At 45.4% G+C, this 22628-nt stretch overlaps 1 pseudogene; it reads right to left on the bottom strand.

Moving 5' to 3' along the window:
* The window catches only part of LOC110578892, a 54587-nt pseudogene extending 32198 nt beyond the window's left edge, over nucleotides 1-22389 (bottom strand).
* Between the last annotated feature and the right edge of the window lie 239 nt (nucleotides 22390-22628).

The raw sequence follows: 22628 nt of genomic DNA, 5'->3' as shown, positions 1-22628 counted from the left end.
CTTCCCTGGGGAAATGCTGAGAATGCACAAGGCTAAAGCCTCATGCCCCCCTTTCCAACCACCTGCAGGCCAAACTAACCCCACACTCCGGGCTATTGTTCAAATATTTCCTCTGCCCAAAATGACCTTTCCACCTCCCTATCGGCCATCCTTCCAAGTGCTGCTCAAATCCTATCTACACCACTGATTCTCCACGAATGCCAACTAGGCACATGTCCCAATCTGGGAAATTGTCCTGTGTCTCCCTGGTATGAATCATCTCTCCCTTCTCAGTACTCTCTTATCACTTTGGCTCGATCTCTGGTTTTTACATGGCTGGGCTGTCATTCTACTCTACCCTCGGAGCGTGAACTCTGGAGCTTCTCCGTCACTCTTGATTCTGAGGTTCCATCTTCTAGTCTCTGGTTCAGCAAGCTGATTCTGATCTCCTGGTTCTTATTTAACCACAAGATTCTTTTGTTGTTTTTCTCATCATGTCCCCTATAACCACTGCTTCTTGGCATATACTTTGGGAAACGCTGCTACACTTGTAAGCCCAGCCTGGAGATCTGACTCGGATTTTGATTGCTCCCTTGACTCATGGCTTGATTTTGGCCTTATTACCCCTAGGCAAACCCAAGCTATGACCATCCAGCCATCATACCTTTGCAGCAAGAACTGCCTTCCTTCCCTAAAGATATATTTTAGTTGTAAGTGGCTCTTGCTCTAGATAAAATTAACTGAGAGTGGAGGAGTTGTACTTGTGATGGTTAGTTGGGGCTGGTATGGGGAATGGACTACTCTGATTTTCTGGGAAATGTGCTTCTTTCAGAAGGGATTGAGAGTGGCGATAGGGGTTCAGTTCAGCAGGTGCCCGATAACTCTGGAGGGAAAACACGAGGACTGCAATGTCATCACTTAACCGGCTCTTTGTCCAGTGTTACCTGAGGATGATGAGAAATCTTGGTCCCCTAATACTGCCCTATAACTGGTTTTATCATCACTGCTCTGGTCGATGTTCTTTTCCGGTGTAAAAATGCTACTGGGAGCAATCAGCCGCCGGTCTGCGTGCAGCTTCCGGGAGTCCCATACGTGTGCTCAGCGCTGTCTGCAATGCGCCATACAAAGAAATAACGGAGATGGCCCTGCCCGGAAATAGACTGCTCTGGGGCTTTTTGCTCAACGTGCAATGCCCCCTGGACTTCCAACTCTACACCTGTTCACAGGAAGCTGGCTCCCTGCAGTCATGTTCATTGAACTTGATTTTGTACCCCAGGCCCAGCTGATTGGACCACAGGTGTCCACTTGACCCACACAGAACCAGTCAGAGCCTACTCACAGTAAATGTCAGGGGGGGTTGGGAAGAAGGAAAGGAGAGACAGTGGAAGGCGCAGGGGAAATGAAAGCTTCTGCCCTTAACCCAGAAGTCCAGAGCCACCAAGAGGCCAAGAGTGGCGTGAAGAGAGTCACCTGTGCCCCGGGTGATGGCAATGCCCAGGCAGCAATGCCCACTTTCTGAGGCGGAAGCTGTGCTCCACGGCGGGGGCTCTAGAATTCTTGTGGGAGCTGAGGGCTGGAATATGGCAGGAAGGCAGTTGCTAAGGGAGGGTTTTCTTGGGTATTGTATTTGCATAGTATATCCATTGTTTTCAGTTGGATTGTTTGTTTTGGGAGAGCTTGAGCAAGAGGAGCTTAATTCTCCCGACTACCTCTTGGCACCATTACTGGCTGTATCAATGAGCGATTGCCACACACTGTTGTGTAACAAAGCACCCCAAACCTCACGGCTTACAACTGCAAGGCTTTCTTCGCACGCTCTCAAGCCTGCGTATCTCACAAGTCTGCGTGGATCGGCAGTGACTGCACCGAGCTCCGGCCCCAGCTGGCCTGGGCCTCGCCTGTGGATTGAGTTTAACAGTCTGTGTGTTCTCTCTGGGGTCCAAGCCAAAGGGGCAGCAGCTCCAAGGGCAAGCTCTCTTCATGGCCTGGCAGAGGAGCAGAAGGGCAATCCCAATAGCCTGGGCTTGCATTACTACTCTTAGCAGCCCACTGACCAAAACAAGTCACACAGCTGACCCTGAAGTCAAGGGATAGGAAACTATACTTTTACCGTGGAGGTGGAAGGGAAAACGTGAATCTTCTTCTTCTTCTTTCACGATTTATTTATTTACTTTAGAGGGAGGAGGGGAAGAGGGAGAGGGAAAGAGAGTCTTAAGCAGACTCTTTGCTGAATGCAGAGCCCGATACGGGGCTCGATCTCACGACCCTGAGATCATGACCTGAGACAAAACCAAGAGTCAGACACTCAACCCATCCAGGCACCCCCGAGGTGTGAATATTTTTAAACAATTAGCCATCGATCACCCTCATGTTCATGAACGTTTCTCCATCCCCCATACTTGCCCAAGAGCAGCAGGAGAGGTAGAAGGTCTCTTCTGGACAGTCACCTATTAGTGCTCAGGCAGTGTGAGCTGATTCTTGCTGGGTGCCTTATCCCGCACCAGATGGCTTCCCCAAGATTCCAGAAGAATCCTGGAGGTCTGACACCACTGTCCCCACAAAGCAACGATTGCAATTGGTAGTTTTATAATTTGGATTCGTTTACGGTCTGTGCCCTCTCCTCCAGATGATAAACCTTACAAAGGCAAGAACCTGTGTCTGTTTTACTCACCACTAGTGGCCCCAGCATCCTTCGCAAAATAGTCACTCAAAAAATACTTGTTGAAGAGATGAGTGAATAGGCCCCACAGCAATACGTTTCAATATTGGAGCCCAGGTCTTCAGTATTTCCCCAAATGCTGGCCACATGCCTCATTTTAACTTCTCCAAAAACCTCCTCCCTCCCCCACTCTTTTGCCAAGTGAGCAGAAGTGGCTGGATTGCAAGCTGAGTGGTGACAGAGCCTCTCCATCACTGCCCGAGGTCCCTCCCAGCTCCTGCAGTGACCTCTGTGAGTAGGTTATCTGCTTGGACAGGTCACCTCTGCCCTGATCTGGGTGCCCTCTGTGGGTCTTCTGGCCTGATGACGATCAAGGTGTCCTGATAGGCTGAGCATTGCCTTCGTGGCTCAGAGCTGTCAGGGTGCAAACATGCTGGGTTCCATTGATTTCCTTCTCTCTCTCTGACTCCTCTTTCCTCAAGTGCAGTACGATAATCTGAGGGTGGAGGATTTGGCGAGAGGATTCCTTCCTGGTGACCATGGAAATCAAGCCCTAATAAGCCCAAGGCACAGCTCTCTCCAGATTCAGGGCTTGCCTAACAGGACCTAAGACAAATAGCAAATGCAAAATCAGAGTACATGCTGGGCTTTTCCAAGGGCTTTAGAGAGACAGATTTGGGTTCCAACCTAATCACTATCACTTTACTGAGCATGTGACTGAGGACAGGTTTTGAAGTTTCTCAGTTTCCTCATTTGTAAGGGCTGAATGGTACTGTCCCACAGTGCACGCGGGAAGATTCAGTGAGAGAGTCTATTGCAAGTGCCCAACACAGCGCCCGCCCAACACCGCATGCTCCAAACGTGTCCTTCCTCATCTCCACCTCAAATGCTTATTCATTTGTCTATTTTTTGCCTCTGATTTTGCAGTAAACGCAGGTTAGAATAAATATCACATCAACCTTGAAGAAACCAGGTTAACCAGTAAAGTCTGAATTTGGGAAGAAAGAACAATCCCAGACCTTTTTTTTTTCTCCTAACCTCCTCAGACTATGTGTCTGATAAAGCCTACGATGTATAAACTTAAATATCTAGAATATTTTCTCACCTTTTGGAAAACTTTCATGTATGTTCAAGTTTTGAAATTCATAATAGGCAAAACTAGGAAACATTTAAGTTGCTACAGGATGTTGGGTATATCAAGGATGTATTGATAGAGATTCTGAGTATCTGAAGCAGGGATAGTAGAGTAAATCCCAAAGTCCTAACATATCACCAATGATACCATATCACCATGTTGTACTTCAAAATGGAGTATGCAGGGGGTGTTTCCCACACTGATGTGTTCTAGAATGTTCAATAAAGTTTAGCTTGCCGGCTTACAGTCACTTCAGAGAGCATTCCCTCCCTCTCTTCCAGCTGGCGGGGTCCTGGGAAGTGTTCTCAAGTTCGGCTCCAGCCTTGACCCCTCCCTGGACCTCCCAGCCTATGATGGGCTCGCCTGCTGTGCCTCCCAGCTTGGATGCCCCATAAACCCTTAACACCCAACACCTCCGAAGCAAGAGTTACCATCTCCCCCAGTCCTGCCTGTCTCCTTATTTTCCTCCATCTCAGCTGTGGGCTTCATCATTCACCCAGCCACACAGGCCAGGAACCACGAGCCACCCACTCTGTCCCTCCTTTCCTGCCCTCAACCAATCTCCAAGTTTGTTCATGGTTAGCAAGCATGTGTGGTCATCAGCTGGGCCAGGCAGCGCCTCAGACACCAGGAACCCAGAGGCGAACGAGAAAGGCCCTTCAGCTCCTGGAGCCATACCTCCCACACATTCCTTGCCTTTGCTCTGTCCATCCTGCCCTTGCCACCTCTGCCCAGGCTGAGACCTCTTCCTACACCCAGGCTGTGGCTCCACCTTACCGACCTCCCTGTCATGGACCCCACCCTCCGAAGTCACTCTCACCTCCTGACCAGTTTTCATTCCAAAATGCAGATCTGTGTCACTCCCTTGCTAAACTCCTTTCCCATCCCCTTGACCCTAGTTCCCAGACATCTGGGTTCTATAGGGCAGTTGAAAAGAAAGTAAAGCAAAGTAAAATAAAATAAATAGTAAAACATAATAGTGGAGAGCCGTGTAGAGCTGCCAACTTGTTCTTTCGTCAAATAAGTCATTTGAAACAATGACCATTTAATGATCCCTACTTTTTCATGAAAGAAAGGTCATCATAACCAAAAAGTAAGAAAATATATATATTACTTAAGAAAAAAAAAGTTCTTTAAATGACACAGATGTCCACATTTTTCTCATTTCAGCAAAGCCTGTGGCAACTCCATCCTGAAAGACCGTTTGGGAACCAGGGCCCGTGAATGAATAACCAGCCTCCCCAGGATGCTCAGCCTTGGGCCCTGGCCTCTTCCCAGCTGCCCCCCACACCGGCCTGGACTCAGCCCACAGACTGTGCTGATGCTTGGCCACCACCTTTGTTCTCGCTCCTCCATTTTTCCTAGAACCCTCCTGCCACCTGTTTCTGCCGAGCTCCCCTTACAGCAGGCAGCCCACCCGAGGCCTGATCTCACCCAGGAAGCCCTCGTGGGGGAGGTTCCCCTCACCCCCAAGTGTGGGGTGTCTAGTCATCCCCGTCAACTAGACTTTTAAGGTGCCTCTGCCTTCACGGCTGAGTCCGCCCTCCCGTGTCTGGCCCGCATGTGCGCCTCACGGTTTCTGAGCTGACTTGGGGGCTGCAGGTCCCACAGTCAGTTTGCACCCAGGTTCCTGCTGCCTCCTGGGTCCTCAGAGCAGCACCGCCCTCCTCTTCCCTCAAGTAACACCACCATAGCCCACTTTTCCTGCAGGTCTGGGGGGAAAGGATTAGATGGCAGCCAAGCATAATATAGGCAGCAGCTTAAAAGCAAGTGTTCAACAGCAGTGTCCTAAAATTCTGCCAACCATTTCCTGTCCTCAGAGAGCCCCCGTAGATGTCTGGCCTCTCACGGGCTGTGTCTCAGCCCGAAGCCCTTCCACATGTGCCCGCCTTCCTTCCATTCACTAGCCCTCACTTCTACCAATTCCCTGTGTGCAAAGGTTTGGGGCTCCCCTCCCCTAAGATCTGGGTCTACTTTTGAATATCCAGGACTCGCAAATGAGTGAAAAAGTGCTATCTCCAGGCACCTGGGTGGCTCAGTCAGTGAAGCGTCTGCCTTCGGCTCAGGTCAGGATCCCAGAGTCCTGGGTTCAAGCCCCGAGTCAGGCTCCCTGCTCAGCGGGGAGCCTGCTTCTCCCTCTCCCTCTGCCCCTCCCCCCAACTAGTGCACTCTCTCTTTCTCTCTCTCTCCCTCTCTCTCAAATAAATAAATAAATAATCTTAAAAAAAAAAAGTGCTATCTCCCACAGGTCGGTCCCCGTTAGCACCATCCATCAGCAGCAAGAGCTCTGAAATCAGTTTTGCGAATACACAGGCAGAGAGGTAGCTCCCTCAGACACCAGGCTCCATCAGTGGGAAGGGAGCTGTCCAGAAAGCAGTGGGGTTTGGTCAGTGGGGCTTGGTTTGTTTGTTTGAGTTAGTGATTATTTTCTTAGAGATTTGTCAACACAACTTCTCTGGTAGGCTGGAGCTTCTGGGGACAGGGACTGACTTATCTTTATCTCTCCAGGATGAAGCACTCAGTACATGTTTGCTGAACGAATTAAAGAGCTCATGAGTGGAACTAGTGAGCATGCAAGAAATATTTGTTGACTAAAACACTAAATCAAAGGGATACATGCACCCCTATGTTTATAACAGCATTATTTGCAGTAACCAAATTATGGAAGCAGTCCAAGTGTCCATCAATGGATAAAGATGAATGGATAAAGAAGATGTGGTATGTATTGGAATGGAATGCAATATTCTTTTTTTTTTTTTAAAGATTTTATTGATTTTTTGACAGAGAGAGACAGCGAGAGAGGGAACACAAGCAGGGGGAGTGGGAGAGGGAGAAGCAGGCTTCCCGTGGAGCAGGCAGCCCGATGCAGGGCTCGATCCCAGGATCCTGGGATCATGACCTGAGCCGAAGACAGACGCTTAACCGACTGAGCCACCCAGGCGCCCTGGAATGCAATATTCTTTAGCCATAAAAAAAGAATGAAATCTTGCCATTTGCAATGACATGGATGGAGCTAGAGAGTATAATGCTAAGTGAAATAGGTCAATCAGAGAAAGACAAATATCGTAAGATTTCACTCATATGTGCAAGTTAAAACATGAAACAAAAGAGCAAGGTGAAAAAAACAGAGACAGAGAGAGAGACAAACTAAGAAACAGACTCTTCACTATAGAGAACAAGCTAATGGTTTCCAGAGGGGAGGTGGGTGGGAGGATGGGGAAGTAAGGGGTGGGGATTGAAGAGTACACTTATCATGATGAGCACAGAGTATGTACAGAATTGTTGAATCACTATATTGTACACCTGAAACTAATATAACACTCTATGTTAACACTACTGGAATTAAAATGAAAACTTAATTAAAAAGAAAGACTTACAGAATAATAAATTGAGTCCATGGATTGATGAATACGTTCTGAACTGCTATATCTTACTCCACTTTCTTCTTAGCAGGCTCATATCTGTTTGTTCTGGACTCAGGCCATTAACCTGACCCCAACTCCTCATGACATTCAGCTTGGTTTGACTTTGGGCTGTATAGAGTTTAGTGGTTAAGGACGCAGGTTCTGCAATCAGATAGATGAAGTTTCAAATATGTGTCACTTAGGAGTCCTGCGTGACCTTGGGTAGGGCACAAGGCTTAAGTGTGAGTTTCTTCCTCTTAAAATCCAGAATAGCAGTAGTACTGACCTCAGAAGGGTCCCTTGGGGAAGGACCAATTTTTGAGATAATCCATGTAACATACCTAGCATAAGGCCTTAAGGCCTAGCACAGAGCAAGCACTCAATAAATGATGGGTGTTGTTATTACTTCCTGCCATTGTTTACTCTTTGTTATTATTCTCTCAGGTGTCTGGGCTCAGTGAGAAGGCTCCAAGCCCTTTCCCCAGGACATTTTTGCCTCCCTTTGGAGATTACCATTTACCCCTCTTTGCAAGGTATCCCTGCAGTGAGTGGAGATGTTCTGATTATTCTAAGTGGGTGTTCAAACCTAGTTTGGGGAGGAGGTGGTTTGTTTTAACAACATAATTCTTTTTTTCTTTTTAAACAAAACTTTACAAGAGATGCCAACATACAATGAGATCAAAGTGGAACATTTTCAGGATGTAGTGTTTATGAATGCAGCTTCTAAAACCACTTGCCTCAGTTGGCATCCTAATTCCTTTGGTTACTAGTATGTGAGATTGTCCGAATTACCCAACCAAGCCTCAATTTCTGCATTTGCAAATGAGAATGCTAACGGTTCACACCTGGCAAGGTAGCTGCACGAGATAATGAATAAAACAGATGGATGGCACCTACTGTGCACTCAAAAGTTAGCAATTATTTTGCGGGTGTCCGATGGCAGAGGAGAGGGTGAACCAACTTCCAGTTATGGCTCAGGCATCTCCTGGAACCACATTTGAAAACGCTAGATCTTATCGGTTACACTGTTCTAATCTTGTATCTGCCTAGATTGGTGCTACCACCACCACCTAGGAACATTCCAGAGTGCCTCTACTGTGACCAAGCACTTGGTTTTCTCCACAAACCCCAGTATGACAGAAATTTGCTTTGAAAAATATCAGTTCTGACCCAAGTTCATGTCCCTGTCATGTCCTTTATCCTTGGCTTTAAAAGCTATATTTATGGATGGGAGGGAAATTGCCTCTAAATCATGCAGTCCCTGCCAGTGTCGTACTCGATTTAATTGGACTCATTCTGAGAACGATGCCTTTGCCTTTTATTTGTCAGTCAAGAAAAACGGAAGCAACTGGTATGGTCTAGTATGTGTTTTCAACTCTTTTCAAAGTCAGCAATAACGTGAATCAATTTGAATTAAGTTGGATTGATTTAGGGGCTCTGGGTGGCTCAGTTGATTAAGGCGTCTGCCTTTGGCTTGGGTAGTGATCCCAGGGGCCTGAGGTTGGGCCCTGCATCAGGCTCCCTGCTCAGTGGGGAGTCTGCTTCTCCCTCTGCCCCTCACCCCACTCATGCTCTCTCTCTCTCTCTGAAATAAATAAATAAATCTTTGGGACACCTGGGGGGCTCAGTCATTAAGCGTCTGCCTTCGGCTCAGGTCATGATGCCAGGGTCCTGGGATCAAGTCCCACATCGGGCTTCTTGTTCAGGGGGGAGCCTGCATCTCCCTCTGCCTGCCACTCCGGCTGCTTGTGCTCTCTATCTGACAAATAAATAAATAAAATTTTAAAAAAATTTGAATCAATCTAGAAAAGATCTAAAAAAGATTGTCACTTTTACAAATGTGTCACTTTTGCAGACGTGATTCTTTCTAGTTATATAAAGACTACAGATGATTAGGATGTCATTTTTAAATCCAAAAGGAGCTAGATTAAGTAACGAGAAATACTTGAAATCAAAATGACATTTATAAAAACCACACCAGGGATTTCCTTTATTAAAGAGAGAAAAATCAGGAAATATAAATAAATATAAGCACTATTTCCTAGATTTTCAATCTAAATAGCCAAAGTAATAGGATACAGTTTTAATTGGTTCAACAAATCCTTGATTGGCTGGAATTCTTTGGGAGTGGCATGCTTTGGTTAAATGGATTTTCTCCACCTTTCAAGAAATTTTTCTAGAACATAGTTTTATCCCTCCCTTTCTCCTTCCTTCCTCTCTCCTTCTTATTTTCTCTCATTTCCTTCTTAAAAATGAGTTTAAGGGAAATAATTTGTCTGGCTTTTCTGGACAATCATTCTGAACATGAAATTTTACTGCTCAGTTTTGAGGAATGGAAATTAGCCTGATTAATTTTTTGGACAATTAAATAGTAAGGCTACAGTTATTTGACAGATCTCATCATTCTCTGTGACATAGTCTTGATTTCTTTTCTTTATAGCAATGCAATGCTAACTGAAAATAAACAATTCATTTATCTGTGTATGTGTTTACTATCTACCTGGCCCTCTCAAACGGAAGCTCCATGGGGGCAAGGACTCTGTCTAGTTCTTGACTGAGTCTCCAGCACCTAGCCTGGCCCAAGATAGCCACTTCATGAAAGTTTACTGGAACACAAATACCTCGGTTTCTGATTCTTCACCTATCACCAAAAAGTCAAATGTAAACATTTCTCCTGGTTCTACCTCAATGACCTTGCCAAAATACTATCACAAGAAGTCCCCGCTTTTTGCCACATAGTGTTCTAGAAGACTGCATCATAAAGTTGATTGCTGCAAAGCAAATTCTATTTTCTCAGAAGGAGGGTGGGCTTGGTTTTGAAGTAAAGGTATTTAATTAGAGAACATCTTGCAAGAATACATGTATATACTCACTCAAATTATAGCCCAAAGACAAACAACCTCTTAACCATTATAAAGAGTCACAATATTAAAATTATCTCCTAGATCATTGGTCTTCAAATTGTGCTCCTCAGACCCTCGCAGGTTCAGCCAAGGTGTGCTGGAGACTTCCTCAGGGAGTGGGAAGGGAGACCAATGAATGGGCCTCCACTCTCCCCCATCCTTCAACCCCTCTGTTTCACTTAAAGAAGGGATCCCATGGTGAAGGAAGGTTTGAAAACCAGGGTTGTAGATCTAGATTACCATCATACCTCACTGTACCTTACAGTTCGCCAACTAATTTCTATTCACTTAGCCATTCAAAAATATTTCCTGGGTGCCCCCTGTCCATGGCCCTGGAGATACAGCTGTAAATCAAGTACACAAAGTCCCTGTTTTCATCAAGCTAGCATTCTTGTGGGTAAGACTACCAAACCCAAACCAAATACAAATACCAAAATACATATGTTAGGAAATAAGTGCTAAGGAAAACAATAAATCAGGGTCAGGGTTGGGAAGGAGGGTGATGAGGGAAGGCTTTACTGATTAGGCAACATTGGAGTAGAGGTATGAAGGAAGTGAGAAGGGAGCTGGGCCAGTTTCTGAGGGAAGAGTGTCTTACCCAAGGGAAGAGCATGGGCAAAGGTTTTGAGGCAGAAGTATACTTGGTGTCTCCAAGATATGGGAAGGAGGCTGGTGAGGCCATGAAGGAGGACATAAGTCAGCAGATTGGGTTGGGCTGGTCATGACTCTGTGGCACTTTGATTTCTACTCGGAGTGACATGGGAAGGCATTGGACCATTTGTAGCAAAGGAGAGATAAGATCCTTCTGACAGCTGTGTTGAGAATAGATTGTAGAAGGAAAGAATGAAGTCAGAAAACCAATTAAGATGCTTCTGCAAATATCTAAAAGAGCATTAATGGTGGCTTAGTCAAGGTGGTAACAATGGAAAGAAGATATCAGATTCAGTATATATTTTGGAGGTAGGACCAAAAGGATATTGCTGATTAAAAGTACAATGTGAGAGAAGGAAGGAGTCAAGGATGACCCCAGGGTTTTACCCTGAGCACCTGGAAAGATGGAGTTGTTCTTTTACTGAGATGCGCAGCTTTCATATAAAACATACTTGAAAAATGCCCTGGTGTCTTCTGAGAACTCCAGGTGTTGAGGAGAGGGCCAGTCGACCCCCAGAGGAATCACAGCAGGCCTCAGAGGCCAGGAGGTCTAAGAATTCACATGGTTGAATAAGAAAAAGAGAAAGTGGCCTCCCTGAAAGAATGCTCCCCCAGAAAAAGTGGAGGAGACCAGCTGGGACTCTACCCAACCCCACCGCTTCCCCCTGCCCCCCTCCCCGCCCAGGGATTTCTGGAGGCTTAGGTGGGCAGAACCCAAGACTCTCTGAGCTAGGCTTGGGATGGTTTGGAGCAGAGAACCCTCCTATATACCTATTCCTTCTAGTCATCCCTCTTTCTACTTGTCCTGTGCTTGTCCTGTCTTGAGCTCTTTCTGCTGAAACTGTTCTCATGAAAATGTCTGCTTTCTGCAGGGGCAGAAATGTGGCTTAGCCATATTTTTCTCCCCAGCACCTGGAACCTTGCATTTATTTAGCCATCCACCCATCTGAAGATTGAGGAAACAAGATGAAAATGGGTAAAGATTCAGAAAGTCCCACCTTGATGATGTGGTACCCTGGAATGTCTCTGCACGTGTCTAAGCTGCTCCCTTTGCCTGGGCCAGTTTGCTACGTGGAAGATACCAGCAGCAGTCAGCATGCAGTAATTAAGCAGGCTAGGAAAGCCTGGTTCCCATCTTCATGGTCCATATTTAATTCAAACAAATCAACACTTAGGATCTTTTAAATTCTCCATTAGTAACCTGTTCCTCAGTTTCAAACATTACCACGTGTTTGGGATTCTCTGTCCCCATTGTGAAAGTGAGCCCATGGGTCCAGCTTTTAGGCAGGCAGAATGGAGCTGAGCTAGATCTCTGAATCTTGTGAAGAGGGGATACAGGAAGGTGAAGAAAGGAATGCTAAAGACAAGCATGTTCTGTCCATTTTGCCTTATTTTTTCATCTTAACAACAAACAAAATGATTTCTTTATGCTTCTAGTTGGGTTCTCCCATAGATTCATTTTATACTTGTGAGGTTGGATGCTCTAAAGCTTTTTGTTGGGTTCACCTTTTCTTTGCTTTCTTTTCCTTTTCTCTTTCTTTCTTTCCTTCTTTCTTTCTTTCTTTCTTTCTTTCTTTCTTTCTTTCTTTCTTTCAAGTAGGCTCCATACATGGAGCCCAATGCAGGGCTTGAACTCATGACCATGAGATCAAAACCTGAGTTACCCAGGATCCCCGGGTTCACCTTTTCAATGTGCACTGACAGTTGCCCGTTGCTTGGCTGAAATAGAATTCCTGTCTCCCTGCATCATTATCCACACTTGCCTCTAAGAGAGAGTAAAAAAAAAAAAAGCCTATTTACTCACCCCTTCCAGACTAGTTATCATGGTGCCCACTGATCAGGGGGAGGTGGATGATGGCATGAGGATTTGGGGGGGGCCAATGATCTCAGCAACTATGCTCAGTGGGGAGGCAAGGGTGATACTGTTAAGATGAACCTGAAGGAAAAGGAGCAAATGAAAGGAGCTGACAGGGTTGAGGAAGCCACAAACATAAGGAGGAGATGCCTGAGGACACTGACAAGGATAGATCTGACAGGGGAGAGGCAAGGAGATAAAAGAATGGGAATCTGTTCCCTCCTTCTGCAAAAGGAAATAAGCTGAATGTCAGCAGTTCCAGAGGAAACAAGACTCACGACTTCATGGCCAGTTCATTTGGATTTTGACCTCTTCTTATAAGCAGTTCAAACCAGGAGACTGCTATCAACAAAATTTTATGTGTTACTATTATCATGTTTAGACCTGAAAAGATGATGTACATTTGTGATCAGAAATGAGAGCTCAGCTGCTGAGAATTGGTTTTAAGCATGTTGGGAAGTGACCAATCTCAATTCTAAGTCGGAAGGAGGTGGAGAAGGTAAGGGCATATGAGCAGGGACTCAGGAAATCAATAGCAAAGTGAGAAGCGAGAAAGGACAGGTACTTTCCAGAGAACTCTAGCAACTCCTCTAAATTGTCAACTCGTTCCACAGTCAGGGAAAATATGCTTGGCCACTGTGTGCTCAGTAACATCTGGATCCATAAGACATCCACATGCATGAATATTCATGATATCTGGCACTTTCTTCTTTGACTGTCAATCTTTGTCTATTGAGCCATTTTGAACAGATATTTTTCTAAGGCATAGGGTATGCATTTCTCGCCAGGGCATTAGATCATAGACACAAAACATGAGGCTGGGACAAGCTTCTTTGCAGCAAGACTTAGAAGACAGAATGGGAACACTGCTAAACCAAGGCTCAGCCCAAACCAGGGATATGGACAGGTCCTAAAAACCAGCATAGGCAAAAGATAAATCACTCTAGGGCATCAAGTAATATCTGCAGATTGATGAAGTTCAAGGAACCATGTTAGCCATGAGAGAACCCTCTACTTCTTTCTACATTGAGGATTCTGAAGGTGCTCTGCAGATAAGACTCTGTTCCAGGCATTGGCCCCAAATGACCACTTGGAGCCTTTGGCCCTAATGGTTGAGGATGGACTTCATAGACAGGGAGGTCTCTTTTGGCCTCAGTTAAAACCAGGCTAATGGCTTTCGTGGCTCTTGGGATCTTATCACTCTTACGGTGAAAAGGGTCAGGAACTATTAATCCAAAGGAGGAGTGCTTCTCCTGAAGGCTCAGAGGAGAGCTGGCAGGAGCAACCCACCACCATCTTGGAGCTGGAGGGCAGTGGCAACCCCAGGCCCATCTACTCTGACAGCCTCATGGGAATTTCAAGGGTGAAGATGACACAGAGTTAAGCCAAGACCACAAAGATGCCAGGGCTCCTAACCTCTTTGTTCTTCAGCCCGTAAGTTTTACCCTGATCACTGGGACTTGACAACGTTGTTGACCTGACCCACATTAGTTCCTCTTATGCCCAGAGATCACAAAGTGCCACAGCTGGAGGAGTGATCTGAGCATCAACCCTAAATCTCAGACAGTCAGGTGTGCAAATGAATATTTGTCCCCTCCTGAACATTTCATGTCCTCTGAATGCCAGGAATTTGCTCTCTGTTTTATACAGATTTTAATACAGAATCTTCACTGTAACCTGTGCAGGATATCTATCATTATTCTCATTTTATAGATGGAGAAACTGAAGACTCAAGAAGGTGAAGGAATTTGCCCAAGGTCAGGTGGTATGGGATGTTAGCTCCAAAGCCCATGCTTTTCCTTCTCCACTACCTTTCTCCTGTGTGGAGGGTGTGTGAGCAGAGTTGAACATGACCTTCTAAGGAGCATTTTCTGTCTAAGCCAAAAATCACTTCACCCTTTCTTTGTCATCCAAGAACATCATTATGAATGTCCTCCATTGAAATGCATTATAATTCAGTCACACTCCGTGAAATATGTGGTTCTGTTTGCCTGTGCACCAAATGTCCCCAACCAGCTGTGCATTTATTGGTACTATTCCTTCTCACACTGCCTACTGCAGTCTGTACTTCTCAGCAGCTTCCAGTCCTTTCGGTATCTTTGTGTACAGCTGCCGTGAGCAGGCCTGAGGACGCCTCTGCCCTTCCCGTGAGTTCATGAGAGCTTTCTGTTGCCCAAAGACCTTTTCTCTGATTTCCATATTCATGGCAATACTCTGAATGGCTGGAGTCACCAAATACCCAATTTCAGCATCACAGAGGGACTAATCAAACTGTGTATTACCGAAACTTTTAATTTTAGATGTCCCCAAAAGTTGCAAAGCTAATGCAGAGACTTCCCTTCTACTCTTCACTCAGCTGCTTCTAATGTTAACATCTTACATAACCATGGTGCCTTGGTCAGAACAAAGAGATCAACATCATCTGTACGTGTACTTGTAATATGCTGAGGACACGAGCACTACATTAGGTAACAGATATTTCCTAATTTGCTAGGTGATCTCATTTGTACATAATAGTCCAGGAAGCTGATTTCTTCCTGATGCCTTAGCTTGCAAAGTTCTTTGTGACAAAGAGTTCTATTTCCCCTGGCCCCGCTGGAAAGTTTACAGCTGTTGCAAATTCAGACTTTTGATCCTTTTCTTCTTTATTATAGAAATGAATTCTATAGAATTCCATAATTCTATATAATTCTATATTATAGAATTTAGAGAAAGAATGAGAGGCGCCTAGGTGGCTCAGTCGTTAAGTGTCTGCCTTCGGCTCGAGTCCTGATCCCAGGGTCCTGGAATCGAGCCTTGCATCGGGCTCCCTGCTCGGCGGGAAGCCTGCTTCTCCCTCTTCCACTCCCCCTGCTTGTGTTCCCCTCTTGCTGTGTATCTCTCTGTCAAATAAATAAAATTTTAAAAAAAGAGAGAGAGAAAGAATGAGATGTACTTACAGCAAAATAACAGCTAAGTACATAATTTTACCATCACTGGTCTGATTTTGTATATCAGGTCCTCTTAGGGGTCCATGGGTAAATGCTATTGACTTAACCAATTATGGAAGAATAAATATTGCTGCACTCATTTCATTTGACCCAGTGGATAAAATCCATCCTGCAGTTTCTCTCTTCCTTAGATTTCAGACAACCCGAGTACAGGCCATTGGGTAATGTGGCCATTTCTAAGGAAAACTGATAGACTGGGACCACTATCTTATCAGTTCTCTATTTAGCACCTGTGTAACAACCAGATAATACAAACACAGCAAAGAAGAAGGCTAAAGAGAGATCAGAAGGAGTGAGAGGAAGAGCAAAAAAGAGGCTTTTTAAAGTTGTTGAGGCAGAGAAGAAACCAGGAATGAAGATATACAGGGATGAACTTGGGAGACATCCAGGTGGCAGAAAAGGAGGTAAGAGGAAAACCAGGAGACTTTGTTATCCTAGGTCAGGTGCCCTGGAAAGAAATCCTGAGATGGAGATTCAGGAGATCTCAGGAACAACATCTTTAAGGAAATGAGGGAAGCAGGATTGGGCAGAGGGAGAAAGTCAGCCGCGATGCTACAGTAGCCTCAGTCTGTCCAGCCCAACTGAGAGTTCTGGACCAGGGATGGACCTGTAGAGTTTGCCTAAATTGAGGCAAGGGGCCTGAACTTTGCACCCTCACATCAGCTCACATCAACCAGTCCTTGGGTATGGGTTATCCCTGGGAAGGGGCTTAAGTTTGGGCAAGGCAGTTTGTTTATCTGAGAGCAAGTCCCAGAGATGGACTGAGCCCTGAGCTATCAACCACCAACACACCTGACAATTGGAGGAATGAGTTGCTTGGCGTTATTGGGGGAGTCTGAGAGGCACAGCAGAGCATCTATTATATATGGTATCTCCAAATCCAAGAGGAGAGACTATTTTGAGAAAGGAGTGGTGGATTGTAGGGAATATTTCTGAAAAGTTGACATAGATGAGGATAGAAATATGCCAAGATGGAGGCCTTGGTGACCTTCACCAAAGTAATTTTAGTGGGACTGGAAGGAAGTCCAACTGAAGGGACTGAGAAGAAAATGGAAGATGAGGAGATGGATACAGCAATATAGATAGTTCTTCTGAGGATCTTATCAGCTAATAGGAGCGTGGGATTGGGTATTAAATGGACAAAGACATGGAGGCAACGGAGGTTTGTTATTTAAGTCAGAAGATACTGACCCCAAAATGACTTGATGGGGAAAACTGAGACCTAAGGAAGGGCTGGGATGGTTGCAGGAGTCACGACTTTGAGAAGGAGAGAAGAAGCAGGATGCAGGGCACTGCTGGAGGGATGGCCTGAGATAGGGGCTGGGACTCATTGTCCATAGTAGAAATAGTGTAGGTCTCTAGTGGGTACCAAGTGATTCTACCTCCTTGCTTGTATTTGACAGAAGAGGGGAGAGATAGATCAGGCTTAAATGGCGCCATCAGATTCCCTCTCTGGAATTTGGAGTAGGGATTAAGAGACAGAAGTCAGTCTGGGAATGTCTCTTGAATGGTGATTTGAACCCAGGAACTAAGGAGTGGCCATTTTCAATCCACCACGTGTTCAAGGAAGTGGAGAGAGCATGAAGCAAGAACCTGTAGAGATGAGAAATGAGAAAGGTTCCTGTTGACTTTGCACATCCAGGGTCCAGGACAGTCTAATTACCTACGATATGGAGCGCTGCCTGATTGATAAGCAATCAGCCTCACTCCAGATACCCACGACTTGAGCCGGCCTTCAGCAGAGAGAGCTGCTCTACCCCATGACACAGGCCATTTCCTGGACCCATACTGATGCCATACTGGGAAAACTGGGTGAGAGAAAATGTAAAGTCACAAGGAACAATGAAGATAAATATGGTCTATGCTTTCAATGAACAGTATCTAGCCATTCAAATTGATTATTACGAAGACTGCATGGAAAAATAAATCAAAACAGAACACTGCTTTTAATGCACATGATCATAGCCTTGTAAAAAATGCATTTGGGAAAAGATGGGGAAAATACATCAAAATGGGTATAGTAGTACTGTGTTAGGTTAATGGGATCATGGGTATTTTCCCCCTAATTTTCCTATTTTATTTCTGAAACATGGCTATCTTCTACAGACAATTTAGAACAATTCTTCTTCCTACAGCTCACATCTGAGCAATTTGCGTAGTTTCTGGGGGCCCTCAAATCATCACAGATCATATGTCTAAAAGGAGCTGGGACCCAAGAAGGCCATCAGAGGATGTGGTTGTGTGCATCAAAGGGGACGCCCACCTGCTGGCTGGGACATGAATTACAGTCCCTCAATAAAGCCCGAGAGAACGGGGTGACCACTTGAGCATGAACAGATCTTGCAGCCTGTTCCCATTGCAGAAATACTGCCGTGAAATAATGGGACAAGAGGTTGGGCCATGTTGTCCCAGTGAGCACAGGTGTCAGTCTCCTGGCCAGACACTGCCCTCCCTCCACCTCCCACTACCCATGCCCTCCCTTCCTCAACAGCTCTACTCCTAAAAGCTCCGAGGGTTTTATTAGGAGCCATTGAGTACTGACCCTGAACTTCATCTTTGCTAAGTGCCTCCAAATTATCTTAATGAGGATTCTCCTCCACACTCTGGGAAGTCAGCTCAGTGCTGTCCTATGACTCTTCTTTCTAGGCAGGTACAATAGGTCACTAAATGGCTTGCTCAGAGACGCGCCCCCCCCCCCCCCCCCCGGGAGAAGACCTAAAACAAGAACTTTGTGTTCCTGAGGCTTGCGAGTGATTCTGAGCTCCCCGAGCCTGGCCAGTGTTTCAGAAGAGCAAGCACTAAAAAGAACAAGCAATGGAGGGAAATGAGGACTTGTGACCCAAGCTTTGCCCTGAGTGCACAGCCACACTTCTGTGTACCTGCTCGCTCCCTGAGCTTCCTATTGTTACAAATCCATCAAGCCATACCTATTCCTCCAGCTTAATCTTCCAGCTTGTACAAACAGAGGCCAAGGGGGGCACCTGGGTGGCTCAGTCATTAAGCGTCTGCCTTCGGCTCAGGTCATGATCCCAGGGTCCTGGGATTGAGCCCCACATCGGGCTCCCTGCTCCGCAGGAAGCCTGCTTCTCCCTCTCCCACTCCCCCTGCTTGTGTTCCCTCTCTCGCTGTCTCTCTCTCTGTCAAATAAATAAATAAAATCTTTAAAAAAACAAAACAAAACAGAGGCCAAGGAAGGATGGACTGCCCTGGGTTTAAGTTCATCAGAGTAGTGAGACATCCACCCCAGAAGCCAAAATATAAATTAGCTATTGGTCTTATGTTTGTGGGTAGTAATTAGCTCAGGCAGAGAGAAGCATGTTAGCAATAAGTTCTTCCCAGAGAGCAAATGAATGTGAGAATGATGTGAGTGGGGACCCCCACCCAGAGGACCAGAGTGTTATCAGAGAAAAGCAAATTACTTATTTTATAGTAAATATTACTATTTAGTGAATGGCTGCTAATTAGTTCAGGCCTGTGCTAGGTGGACGTCATTGGTTCCCACCCTCACTTCAGGTCTCTGCTTCAAACCTTTTCCTCCCAGAAGCCACCCCTGCTGCCCAGGACTCTAAGTTCCCCTGTTAAATACTCCCATTGTAATTATAACATTCATGAGTGTGGTTTTTTGATTAATGGTCTGTTTTCATGAAAATAGGGTTGGGAGGGTCTCTCACAATCACCATTGGGCCCTCAGCCTGGCTCTAGTAGGTTCTCTATAAACAGTTAGTGAGCTGATACCCTTCACAGCGCTCGCCACATGCAAAGGCTGTAAAATCACTTGCGTATTCTTTCTCAGCTGTCCGGTTCATGGCCAAGCTTTCTGTCCCCAGCACACTAGGACCTCCTTTATCTTGCTCTCCACCAGCGTTGGTGCAGGGTCTGCACATGGTGGCAGGAATACATAATAAAAGAATAAACAAGCATGAATCACAGCCACCAGATCTAGAAATGGGTAGGAAAAGAAGACAGCACTGAGAGATAAGGAATCAAAATCCAAAGAATGGAGCCAGGGGAGCAGAAGACAAACTAAAACAAATCTAGGACTTCTGATTGAGTGGCCATGGGCTGCCCAGATTCTCCTTTCCAGGTGTTGACTGGGTGGTACATGTGGCTAAGGGAACAGAGAAGGCAGGCCATCACATTCGAGACAGTAAACCAAGGCCAAGGGCCTCTTGACCCTAGAGAAAAAGCTAAGCCAATCATTTCCTACTCAGCAAAGTGAGCCCAGATCCTTTCCTTTTGTGGGATGAAGCCTTGAGCTCCCCAAAGGTCTGGGGAGCAGAGGGGCAATGGTTTAGCACCTGCAAAATCAGATTCTACCTATAAGGATGTATCCCAGCCTCTCGACTGGGAGTTTCAGCGCATTTTGTTGAATCCTTGAGTCATCGAGGCCTGACTAGTTATGAGACCAGCCTCACGTCTGGTACGAGGAGACATGAGCTTGTATCATTTGGGGCTGCTACAACCCCTAACCCCTCTTCTTCCCAGGGGTGTGCAGACAGCCTCAGGGAAGGGTTCGGAAAGGTGAGTGAGCCTGCAATTCACAACGGCGTGACGGCGGAAAGATGGGGGCCATCTGCAAACTACCGGAGGCGTCTCTCATCTCTCTCTTTGCAACACTCTCTCCCCCTGGATGACTCGCTGGAACGGGCAGGGACCCTCCTGGGAGTTAAGAAGCTGTAGACTTTGTGTGAAGAATCGGGAAGTGTAAGCCAGGTTCCAGATGGGAATTACGGGAGCAGTCTTCTCTTCCCGGGCCACTACCCTCCCTCCACTACCACTTGAAAACCTGTTTTATTAGGCTGGTTTTTCAATGAAATTCCCTCTTTTCCCAACTTCAGCTTCCTGTTTTCCTGGTCATCAAAAAGAGAAGGGAGAGCATTGAATTTTTAAAGCAGCTGCTTTCTCCCCCCTCCAACACACACACACACATCCCTCCAAAATACTTTATCCATTTTTAGCTGATGAAAAGGGGAAGGAAAATGTGGCATTTTCAATGATCTAACTTATTGTCTGGTCAATCCGTTTGGATGGGGAATGATAGATTTTGTAACAGTCTCTCCTATTTTAGGCTGACTGCTTGGTGATTGACTCAATCTTGCTGCAACAACGAGGCTTTTGTCACTAATCCTTGGTAGGTCTCCTTGGAGGGTAGAGGTGGTGTGTCCCCTACACAGCTCATCTAAGGTAGTTTTTAATTTATTGTGCTAATATTACCAGGCTTTGAGGGGGCAAGTCAAAATTTTTCCTTCTTCACCTGTCTGTGTATGTGTGGATATTCTTGTATTTAGTACCTCAGTCCAAATCACCCAAGAAAAATTTCTAGATACATTCACTTAATTAATTTATTTTTTAAATCAAAGTGTCAAAAATGTTGATTTAAGTCATTGTCTAATTTGACCTTAACTATAACAGCAACCGTAAAAAGCATATGCTACACAAATTCTTTAGTGTTTTATTAGAAGCAAGTACTTTATACATTTATGCAAATAAAGTGTTCAAAGTCACATTTTTACCTCAATACTAGGATATAAAATTTCCAGGAAAGAGTAAAGAGTGGCACCCTAAGTTGTAACTTTCTTTTTTTTAAGATTTATTTATTTATTTGAGAGAGAGGGAGGACAGGCAGGGGTGGCAGAGGGAAGGGGCGAGAGAATCTCAAGCAGACTCCGCACTGAGCACAGAGCCTGACTCAGGGCTCGACCTCAAGACCCTGAGATCACGACCTGAGCCAAACCAAGAGTTGGATGTTAGGTGCCTCTAACTTGTAACTCTTTTAAAGTGATCTCCTCTGCTAATAAGTGGAACCCAGCATATGTGTCTACAGCTGTGGGCAGGGCACAGGGGTGGGGGTGACCCAGACTGTGAGCCAACAGACTCCTGTGATGGTCCCGAGCTATCATTCACCTGCAGGCTGTGTAAGTGTGGGTCAGTCCCTTTGCCTTTCGGGGCCACTCTTTCCTTCTGTGGGACACAGGGTGACTGGATTTGCTAGCTTCTAGTTCTAAAATGCCATGATACTTAGAATAAGGAGGAAATTTAGAATCATCTAGTTTAAGGGCCACGTCTGGCCCACTGCCTGATTTTGTAAATGGCAAGCTAGGAATGGCTTTGATATTTTTATGTGGTTGATAAAATAGCATTTCAGGAAAGGTGAAAATTATATGAAATTTACATTTCAGCAAGCATAAATAAAGTTTTATTAGAGCACAGGCATTGCCACTTGCTCGTGTATTGTCTGTGGCTGCTTTGGCACTCTAAGGGCAGAACTGAGTCATTGCCATGGAGACTGTATCCTAAAATACTATCTGGTCTTTTACATTGGAAAGGTTGCTGGCCCTAATCTAGTCCAACTGCTTGACAGATGAGAAAATTAAAGGTTGGGCAAGTTCTGGTTCAAAAAGACAGAAACATAGTTATAGAAAGATGCAAATGGCCATTTTGAAGCATCCAAAGGGACAAACACAATGAACAATAAACAAAAGATGGAGGAAGCAAAAGAAACTTCTTCTTCAAATGACAGTGGATAAGGTGTCATACAAGAGATAAGGACAAAGAAATTGTGAAGCCCTTGGAGCACCTGCATTTATTTGTACGGAAGAACCGATGTGTTTTTTTTTTTTTTAATCTGGAATCAAATTACGATGGATTCCTGTGGGGGATTTGGGAAGTGGGCGGATCACATCAGAAACAGCTCAAGATTCTTCATGCTGATAAGACTCTGGGAAACTTACCTCCAAACTCGCTGAAGGAAATGGAGGTGAACATTAGAAACGCTTTAGGGGGCCTTTTCAAAAGTGTAGGAGGTCTGGACATGGTGACTGGGGGAAGGAAGCCTGGAACAGATTCCAACTTTTGGTCAAATAGAAATCTAGTGCTGGAAAATCCCAAAGCCCTTTATGAAACAGAGGCTCTCTGTAGAAATAGAGCCCTAATGACAGGGCTCATGCCCTGGCATGATGGTCACTAGGACCAAAGTAAGTATGGAGTTGGCCATGGATTGATTTTAGGAAGGTTCATACAAAGTTTCATGGGGAGATAAAGCGCATCATCTT

The sequence above is a fragment of the Neomonachus schauinslandi genome, chromosome 4, assembly GCF_002201575.2.
Source record: "Neomonachus schauinslandi chromosome 4, ASM220157v2, whole genome shotgun sequence".
Taxonomy (NCBI): Eukaryota; Metazoa; Chordata; class Mammalia; order Carnivora; family Phocidae; genus Neomonachus; species Neomonachus schauinslandi.
This window is presented reverse-complemented; position numbering and strand designations above follow the sequence as displayed.